Source organism: Chrysochloris asiatica, unplaced genomic scaffold (genome assembly GCF_000296735.1).
Source record: "Chrysochloris asiatica unplaced genomic scaffold, ChrAsi1.0 scaffold00090, whole genome shotgun sequence".
In the NCBI taxonomy this organism is placed as follows: Eukaryota; Metazoa; Chordata; class Mammalia; order Afrosoricida; family Chrysochloridae; genus Chrysochloris; species Chrysochloris asiatica.
The window spans coordinates 3,630,775-3,640,101 of NW_006408608.1; the positions used below are offsets into that span (position 1 = coordinate 3,630,775).

Sequence of the window (9,327 nt, forward strand, 5' to 3'; positions counted from 1 at the left end):
ACCTTTGTACTGAAGGTTTCTACAAGCAAAATACTGAACAATGAAGGAATCATCAAACGAAAATGGAAGAAGTACACAGAGTCACTATACAAAAGAGAATTGCTCAATGTTCGGCATTTTAGAAGGTTAGCATACTGGTGGTACTGAAGGAAGAAGTGCAAGCTGCACTGAAGGCATTCGTGAAAAACAAGACTCCAGGAATTAACTTAATACCAGTTGACAAGTTTCCGTAAATGGATGCAATGCTGGAAGCATTCGTCTATGCCAAGAAATTTGGAAGACAACTACTTGGTCAACCAATTGTGAAATCTGTATTCATGCATATTCCAAAGAAAGGTGAATCAACAGAATGCTTTCTGCATGATTCAGTATTTTGCCCATTATTGCTGTTGCTAAGTGCTGTCAAGTCAGTTCCAACTCATAGCAAACCTATATAGGGTTTCCAAGGAGCGGCTAGTAAGTTTGAACCACCGTCCCTGTGGTTCAAACCGACTTTGTGGTCCAGTACTTTATTCTACATAGCACCACACCAAGACTCCATTGTTGTTGTTGTTAAGTGCCGTCGAGTCGGTTCCGACCCATAGCGACCCTGTACAGGGTTTCCGAGGGTGTAAATCCTTACGGGAGTAGAAAGCCTCATCTTTCTCCTGCGGAGCGGCTGGTAGTTTCGAACCGCTGACCTTTAGGTTCACAGCCCGATTCGTAACCACTACGCTACCAGAGCTCCTTAGCATCATTCAATGTTGTAAGTCAAGGCTTGAACTTTTCTTCAGTTCTTTCAGCTTGAGAAATGCTGAGCATGTTCTTCCCTTTTAGTTTTTTCGCTCCAGGTCTTTGCACACTTCATTATACAAGGGTGAGTCAAACATTTTCCACACGCTAGCTGTAGAATTTATTCTAATAAACTTTTAGAAAAGACAAATACATCATTTTTTGACATCATCTCATAGCTTTTTAATATACTTTGTCAATCTGTCAACACATTTCCTATTTCCTTATTAAGAAATGTTTTAGGCTGAACTGTGAGCCACAAGTGCACCGCTGTCTTCACTTCTTTATCAGAGGAGAATATTCATCATCGAAGGGCTGCTTTCAGGGGCATAAATAGGTTAAAGCCTGATGGAGCAAGATCCAGACTTTAAGGAGGCTGTTTTAACACTTCAAAACAACATTGTTTTGCAGTGTCAACAGTGTTGGCAGAGATGTGCAGACATGCATTGTCATGCACGATCACAAAGCCCTTGGATAGCAGTCCCCTGCATTTAATTAGAAGCTTAGGCTTCAACTCTTTAGTGAGCATCTCACTGTAATGAGCTCCATTGATTGTTGAACATGTTTCCTGATAATGTTGGCAATACTGGCCCTTGAGGATCCCAGAAAAGAATAAGGATTAATTTTTCTACTAATGGCTGACTTTTGAATTTTTTCTTGGTGGATGATTGAGGATGTTTCCATTCCATACCCTGCCATTTACTCTCTCAGGCTCGTAATGATGAATCCATGTCTTGTAATCAATAATGATTTTTTAAAGGAACTTTTGCCTTCCTTCAACTATGGGTCCATATTTTGTTTGCAGATGTCCAAATGCGTTTGTTTATGCTCTTCTATGAGTTGTTTCAGGATTCACCTCACATAAACTTTTCAAAACACAAGTCTGTAGTGGATTATTTCATAGGCAGAGCCATGGATGATTTGCCACATAATCACGGTCACTTGTCTATTCAGCAGAACCATTTCACATGCACACTCAATGTTGTCATGAGCAGTGGACTTGGATGGGCATTTTACTATAACTGGAGTGCAGATAATTTTGGACTCACCCTAGTAATACTTGACTTTATTTTCTTGAGCTGCACTTTGAAACTTTCTGTTGAGCTCTTTTATTTCCTTAATTCTTACATTCACTTGAGCATCTCTACACTTGAACGAGTTTCAGAGTCAGTCGCTTCTGACATCCATTTTGGTCTTTTCTTTGTTTCATGTCTCTTTAATGTCCTACTGTTTTCTTCATGTGATGTTCTTGATGTCATACCACAGCATTAGTATCTAAATCATCAAATCTGTTCTTGAGATGGTCTCCAAATTTAGGTGTGATATGTCCAAGGTCATATTTTTGCTCTTGTGGACTTTTTAAAATTTTCTTCAGTTTTAGCCTGAACTTACATATTAGCAAATTCCACAGTCAGTCCCTGACCTAGTTTTGGTTGATGATATTGAGTTTTTCCACCATCTCTTCCTACAGATGTAGACAATTTGATTTCTATGTATTCCATCTGGTGAGGTCCATGTGTATAATCACCTTTTATGTTGTTTAAAAAGGTATTTGCAATGAATAATTCATTCATTTTGCAGAATTCTATCATGCAATCTCCAGTGTCATTTCTACCACCAAGGCCATATTGTCTAATTACTGATCCTTCCTATCCAACTTTCACATTCCAATCACCAGTAATTATCAATACATCTTGATTATACATTTGATCAATTTCAGACTGAAGAATTTGGTAGAATTCTTCTATTTCATTATCACTAGCTTTAGTGGTTGGTGCATAAATTTGAATAATAGTGGTAGTAACTGCTCTTCCTTGCAGGCATATGGATATTATCTTGTCACAGACAGCATTGTGTTTCAATATAGATCTTGATATGCTCTTTTTTGATGATAAATGCTATTCCATTTCTTGTGAATTTGTCGTTTCTGGCATAGTAAACCATATTATTGTCAGAGTCAAAATTGTCAATACTAGTCCTTTTCAACTCACTAGTGCCTAGGACACCAATCTTTATGCATTGCATTTCGCTTTGGTAACTTGCAATTTTCCTAGATTCATGCTTTGTACATTCCATGTTCTGATGATTAACGGATGTTTGCAGCTGTTTCTCCTCATTTTGAGTTGTACCCCATCAGTAAATGAAGGTTTTGAAAGCTTTACTCCATTCTCAACTCTACTTGGAAGAGGCAGCTCTTCACCAGTCATAAATTGAGTGTTTTCCAACCTGAGAGGCTCATTTTCCAGCACTGTATCTGACAATGTTCCACTGCTATTTATAAGGTTTTCAGTGGCTAGTATTTAGAAGCGGTCATTCTCTCCTTTCTAGACTGTCTTCGTCTGTTGTTGTTAAGTGCCATTGAATTGATCCCGACCCAGAGTGACCCTGTATAGGGTTTCCAAGGAGCAGCTGGAGAGCTTGAACCACTGACCTTGCAGTTCAAACGGCTTTGCAGTCTGGCGCATTAACCCACAGCGCCACCCCAGGACTGCTCCATAAAGCCCATCCACCATGGATGATTCTGCTGGTATTTAAAATACTGGTGGCATCGCTTTCAGTGTCACAGTAAATACAGTACAACAAGCTGACAAACGAGTGGTGTTTAAACCTGCATATATCAATCAGCTAATTTTGTCGTGAGTTGTTTACTTTGACAATGTGTTTTCCTCCAGAAAGTATTTTAGTTTTCTTTTGCTGGACACCGAGAGTATTACTCACCAGAGACTACTTTAAACTAAATTCTTATCTTGAAATTGCTGGACCAAGCAGGAAGTAGAGATTTGGGCCCTAATCTCACCTAAGAGCTGTCTAGTGAGTCAAGAAAATCTTTTCTTCATTTGTTACAACAGTGGTCTCATACAATATTTTGCCCTTTTTCCTTTTCTTTTTTCTTGCTGAAAAAGTGTATTTATTATATAAATATGTGAATTCTATAGTGAATTATTAAAGGATTAACATTAAGTTGATGGCCGGGTAGCAACTGGAAGACAAAAGCTTTTTGCATTATTTTCAAAATCTCAACATCATTTTTAATTTCCTTGAAGAATTATATAATTCAATATTTTCCTTCATCTCCATTTGTATGGCCTTTAAATTTGGTTGTTTTCCATATTTGTTTTAATGAGAACTTGATGATAATATAACAAGATAGAGTTAATTTCCACATCAACTTGTTGCTAGAATCCTCCCAAATTCTGTGGAACCAGTCACCTTGCCATCTGTATCCTAGTGGTCAAACACAGCACTCAGCAAGAGAATGGAAGTTATGTCTAGACTGGTCTGGTGAAAAGAGATGGGGATAAGATTCTTATGATTCAATAGTGAATAGTTGTTATCATGACTAATTGTGACTGTCACAACTGAAAATGTAGAAGTTTTATTACAAAAACGGGGGAGTAGTTGATCTTACAGTCCAGAAACAGAGGACGCTAGGACCATCAAGGGAGAAGAGCACAAGTAGAATGCAGGACCTTATTCAGAGAAGCAGTGACACCAGAGATGGAGGCAGAGATGAGGACATGGAGAGAGGGAGCAGCTGAGGACTCTAGACTTATGGAAAGAGAAGGACTGAGTGTTGGCAGCCAGGAGGCAGGCTTGCAGAATGTGCTCTTTGGTTGTTCAAATTATTATATATTCCTGAGTGTTTTTGTGCACATCGTCCTACCCCCCAACCCCCACCCCCCAAAAAAATAACAGAGGGAATGGAAGCAAATACTGTTGAATGATGATGCATGGAGAAGATTGTAATCATTGCAATTAAATGATGGTGTAAAGCCGATGCTCTCCCCATGTAATTTATCACTCAGTTTACAATAAAAAATTTTTTGAAAGCTAAAAGAAAGAATGGAAGTTAATAAATCAATACCTATGTATCTGTAATCCTTAAAATATAAGACATTTGTTAGATATTATAAAGATCAGTATTTTGTCCTTTTGTGACTAACTCATTTCACTCAGCATTATGTTGTTGAGGTTCATTCGTGTTGTGAGGTGTTTCACAGATTCATCTTTATTCTTCAACATTGTGTAGTATTACATTTTATGTATGTACCAAAGTTTGTTCAATCATTCTTCTATTGATGGACATATAGGCTACCTCCGTCTTTTTGATGTGTTTCTTGTAGACAGCATAATGAAGAATTCTAATTTCTTATCCACTCTGTCTCTTGACAAGTGGATCTAATTCATTTACATTCAGTATAATTATTGATAAGTATGAATCGATTACTGTCATTTTGTTGTGCAATTTTCTGTAGGGCTGCTGTTTTCTTTGTTCTACATACTTTTCTGCACTGGGTTCATTTTCATTTCTGTTGTGTTAATGTTTTTCAAATGTTTCTGATTTTCCTCTTTTTTATTTTGATGTGAAGGTGCATTCATTTTTGTGTGGATACCTTGTAATTTATTACTGTTTCCCTGTTTAAAACAGTTGTTTTATCTTAAAATCTACTGGACTTCCTCATCATTTAGAAGTTCTGTATCTACACTATTCCTTCTTATTACTTTGTAGTTAATTTCATTATAAATTGATAGCTCTAGTTTCCTATTATCAGTCTTGTAGACTTGTGTTACTTTAAATACTTCTATATCTGGATTGAGTTCTGGGGGGTGTTGTTTTGTATGTAATCTCACGTTGTTGGTTCTCAGTCCAAAGAACACCCTTTAATATTTTTTGCAAACTTGGTCTGGTTATTATAAATTCCTATAAGTTCTATTTATCTGGAAATGTCCTAATTGTGTTTAAGAGACAGATTTTCTGGGTATTTGATTCTTGGTTGGCAATTTTTTTCTGTCAGAGTTTTGTATACGTCATCCCATTGCTTTCCTTCTTGCCTGCATAGTTCTGCTGATTCTCATTGGTTTTCCTTTGTAAGTAACTTTTCATTTTTCCTGAGCTGCCATTAGGATCCTTTTCTCCCCTTAGGTTTTGGAAAGTTTGTTTCTGATACGGCTTGGTGATTTGGGAGGAATCTATCCTAGTTGGGATTCGATTGGCATCTTGTACGCTTATCTTCTCATCTTTTATGACGCTAGGGAAGTTTTCTTTCAACAATTCTGACAAGTTTATCTGTGCTTTTTAATGTTTCTTCCTGTTTTAGAATTCTGATCACCCATAGGCTATTCCTCTTCATAACATCCCACATAATTTTCAGGATTCCTTTGAATTTTTTCATTCTTTTTCCTGATTGTTCTTCTAGCATACTAGTATTGAGATATTTCTCTTCAAGCTCATTAATTCAAGCTTCCATTGCTTCTAGTCTACTCCTTTGCCCTTTCAGTGTATTGTCCATTTCTGAAATCCTAGTATTAATCTTCTTGATTCCTAGTTGCAGGTTTTGTATTGTTACAAAACTTGCATTTATTTTGTCTGTTTGTACTTGTAGCGCATTTCTGTGTTCTCCTAAAGTTTTTTCTGTGTTCTTGCTTTCCTTGGTCTTTCTGTCCATTCATTGAAGGAACCTAAGCATCATTCTTTTGGATTCTTTTTCAGTTAATTCCATTACCTTTTCTTCCTCAAAATGTTTTCTGGCTCTACATCTTGGTAATTTTTTGAACCATCCTCTCTTGCTTCTTTTCGTGAGCAAAAATTATCTCTTGTCTCTGGGACGTTGTGGGTTGTCACATTTGTAGTAAATTCACGATTGTATGCTGATGTGTTCTTAGGTCCTCACCAACTGTCTCCTCTGGGTGTAGCTTCATTTTGGAAGTATGAGCATCCTTCTCCATTTGCCATTCGTGCACCTCGGTTTAGGGTGGTGTTGGCTGCTGATTGTTGATCAGGTGGTATAGGAGCTGGTATTGGTTGTTTCCCAGTGGGTGGTGCTGCAGAAGGTAGGGTTGTATCTGATTGTATGAGCATGCTCATTGTCTCCTGTCAGGTGGGAAGGAGGAGAAAACCCCTCCCATACACACACCAGGAAACAAAAAAGCATATACAAACAAGGAACTAATAATAAAAAGAGAAAAAATAAAAACAGGTAGCAACCAGGAAAATATATATATATAACTAAACAGAGAAAAGAGAGACAGGAAAATGGTGCTATAAAAGAGAAATAAAAAGAAGAACTTTAAAAAACACTTAGAAAAACAGGAGAAAGGGAAAAGGAAAAGAAAATGAGAAAGAAATAAAGAAAGATTTTTTTAAAAAAAAGAAGAGAAGAAATGAGAAGCATAAGAAAAGAAAGAAAAACAAAAGTGGAGATAGGATAAAATTCAAGGGAATGGAAAGAGAAGAAGAGAAGGAAGGATAAACAAAAACAACAAAAGGGAAAAACAAAACAAAAACCAGTGCACCTGTTGGACCCAGAGAGGAGAAAACTCAAGGTACTCCTGCCAGCCAAGGAGCTCACGGATTGGGTGCAGGAGGGATGTGACAGCAGAGTTCTTGACCCTAGATGGAGTTCCAATACACCTCGGTGTTATCCATGTTCAGGGCACTCAATCCAGAAGTAATTCATGGAGGCCTTTTATGGAGCTGGTTTCAGTGTGTAGTAGGACCACAGGGCAGCTAATGGCAGAGTGGCTGGTTGTGAGGGTTTCTGCTAGACTAATGCTAGACCAATGATTACATATGCAGGAAGAGACTATGGAAACGCTCCATATCATCAGTCAAAACAAGGCCAGGGGCAGACTGCGGAACAGACCATCAATTACTGTTATGCAAATTCAAACTGAAACTGAAAAACATGAAAACAAGTCCATGAGAGCTAAAAGATGACCTTGAATTTATCCCACCTGAATTTAGGGATCATCTGAAGAACAGATTTGATACATTAAACACTAAAGACCAAAGACCAGAAGAGTTGTGGGATGACATCAAGAACATCATACATGAAGAAAGCAAAAAGTCATTAAGAAGACAAGAAAGAAGGAAAAGGTCAAAATGGATGTCAGAAGAGACACTGAAACTTGCTCTCCAGCATAGAGATGCTAAAGCAAATGGAAGAAATGAGGAAGTCCAAGAGCTGAACAGAAAATTTCAAAGATCAGCTCGAGAAGATAAAGCCAAATATTACAACAAATGTGCAAAGATGGTGTTGGGGAAGGCATGCTCTTTGTGGGGTCTCCTCGCAGTTGTGGCACGTAAAACCAGGTCTCTGCCGCGCGGGCAGTATGTCAGACAACGAGGACAATTTTGATGGTGACGATTTTGATGATATGGAGGAGGAGGAAGGACTAGATGACCTGGAGAATGCTGAGGAGGAGGGCCAGGAGAACGTGGAGAGCCTTCTGTCAGGGGAGCGAGCGCAGCCCAACCAGAAGCGCATCACCATGCTGTACATGACCAAGTACGAGCGAGCCCACATGCTGGGCGCCCGAGCCCTCCAGATCGCGATGCGTGCTCCGGTGATGGTGGAGCTGGAGGTGGGAGACAGACCCCCTGCTCATCGCCATGAAGGAGCTCAAGGCCCGAAAGATCCCCATCATCATTCACCGCTACCTGCCAGATGAGAGCTATGAGGACTGGGGCATGGACTAACTCATCATCACCAACTGAGCCCCAGCCGCCTTCCAGCCCCACCTTGGCCTCTACCCTCCTGCTCTTCATCCATGTAAATAATAAACTGCTCTGCCTTCCAAAAAAAAAAAAAAAAAAAATGTGCAAGAATCTGGAGTCAGAAAACCATAAAGGAAGAACACGCTCAGCATTTCTCAAGCTGGGGGAACTGAAGTAAAAAATTCTAGTTTCGACTTTTGTTATTGAAAGAGTCTCTGGGCAAATTACTGAATGATGCCAAAAGCATCAAAAGAAGATAGAAAGAATACACAGAGTCACTATACCAAAAGGAAATGTTAATGTTCAACCATTTCAAGAGGTAGCTTATGATCAAGAGCCAATGATACTGAAGGAGGAAGTCCAAGGTGGACTGAAAGAATTGGCAAAGAAAAAAGCACGAGGAATTTATGGAATAAAAATTGAAATCTTTCAAGAAAGTGAGGAGGCACAGGAGGCACTCACTCATCTATGCCAAGAAAATTGGAAGACAACTACCTGGCCGACTCATTGGAAGAGATCCGTATTTGTGCCCATTCCAAAGAGAGGTGACTCAACAGAGTGTGGAAATCATTGGACAATCTCTTTGATATCCCATGCCAGTAAAGTTTTACTAAAGGTAATACAGAAACAGCTGCAAGCATACATTGACAGAGAACTTCCAGAGGTTTAAGCCGGATTAAGAAGAGGCCGTGGAACGAGAGATATCATTGCTGATGTCCAATGGATCTTGGCTGAAAGCAAAGAATATCAAAAAGATGTTTACCTGTGCTTTCTCGATTACGCAAAGGCTTTCGATTGTGTGGATCATGATAAGCTACAGACAACATTACGAAGTATGAGTATTTTAGATCACTGAATTGTGCTCATGAGGAATCTCTAACTGGACCAAGAGGCAGTTGTTCAAACAGAACATGGGAACACTGGATGGTTTAAAATTAAGAAAGGTGTGCGACAAGGTTGTATTCTTTCACCATACTTATTCAACCTGTATGCTGAGCAAATAATCCGAGAAGCTGGGTTATATGAAGAAAAACATGGCATCAGGATTGGAGGAAGAC

At 38.9% G+C, this 9,327-nt stretch overlaps 1 pseudogene; it reads left to right on the forward strand.

The window, feature by feature from the left end:
- The first annotated feature begins 7,884 nt into the window (after positions 1 to 7,884).
- LOC102813564 lies at positions 7,885 to 8,269 on the forward strand (annotated as a pseudogene).
- The last annotated feature ends 1,058 nt before the right edge of the window (positions 8,270 to 9,327 follow it).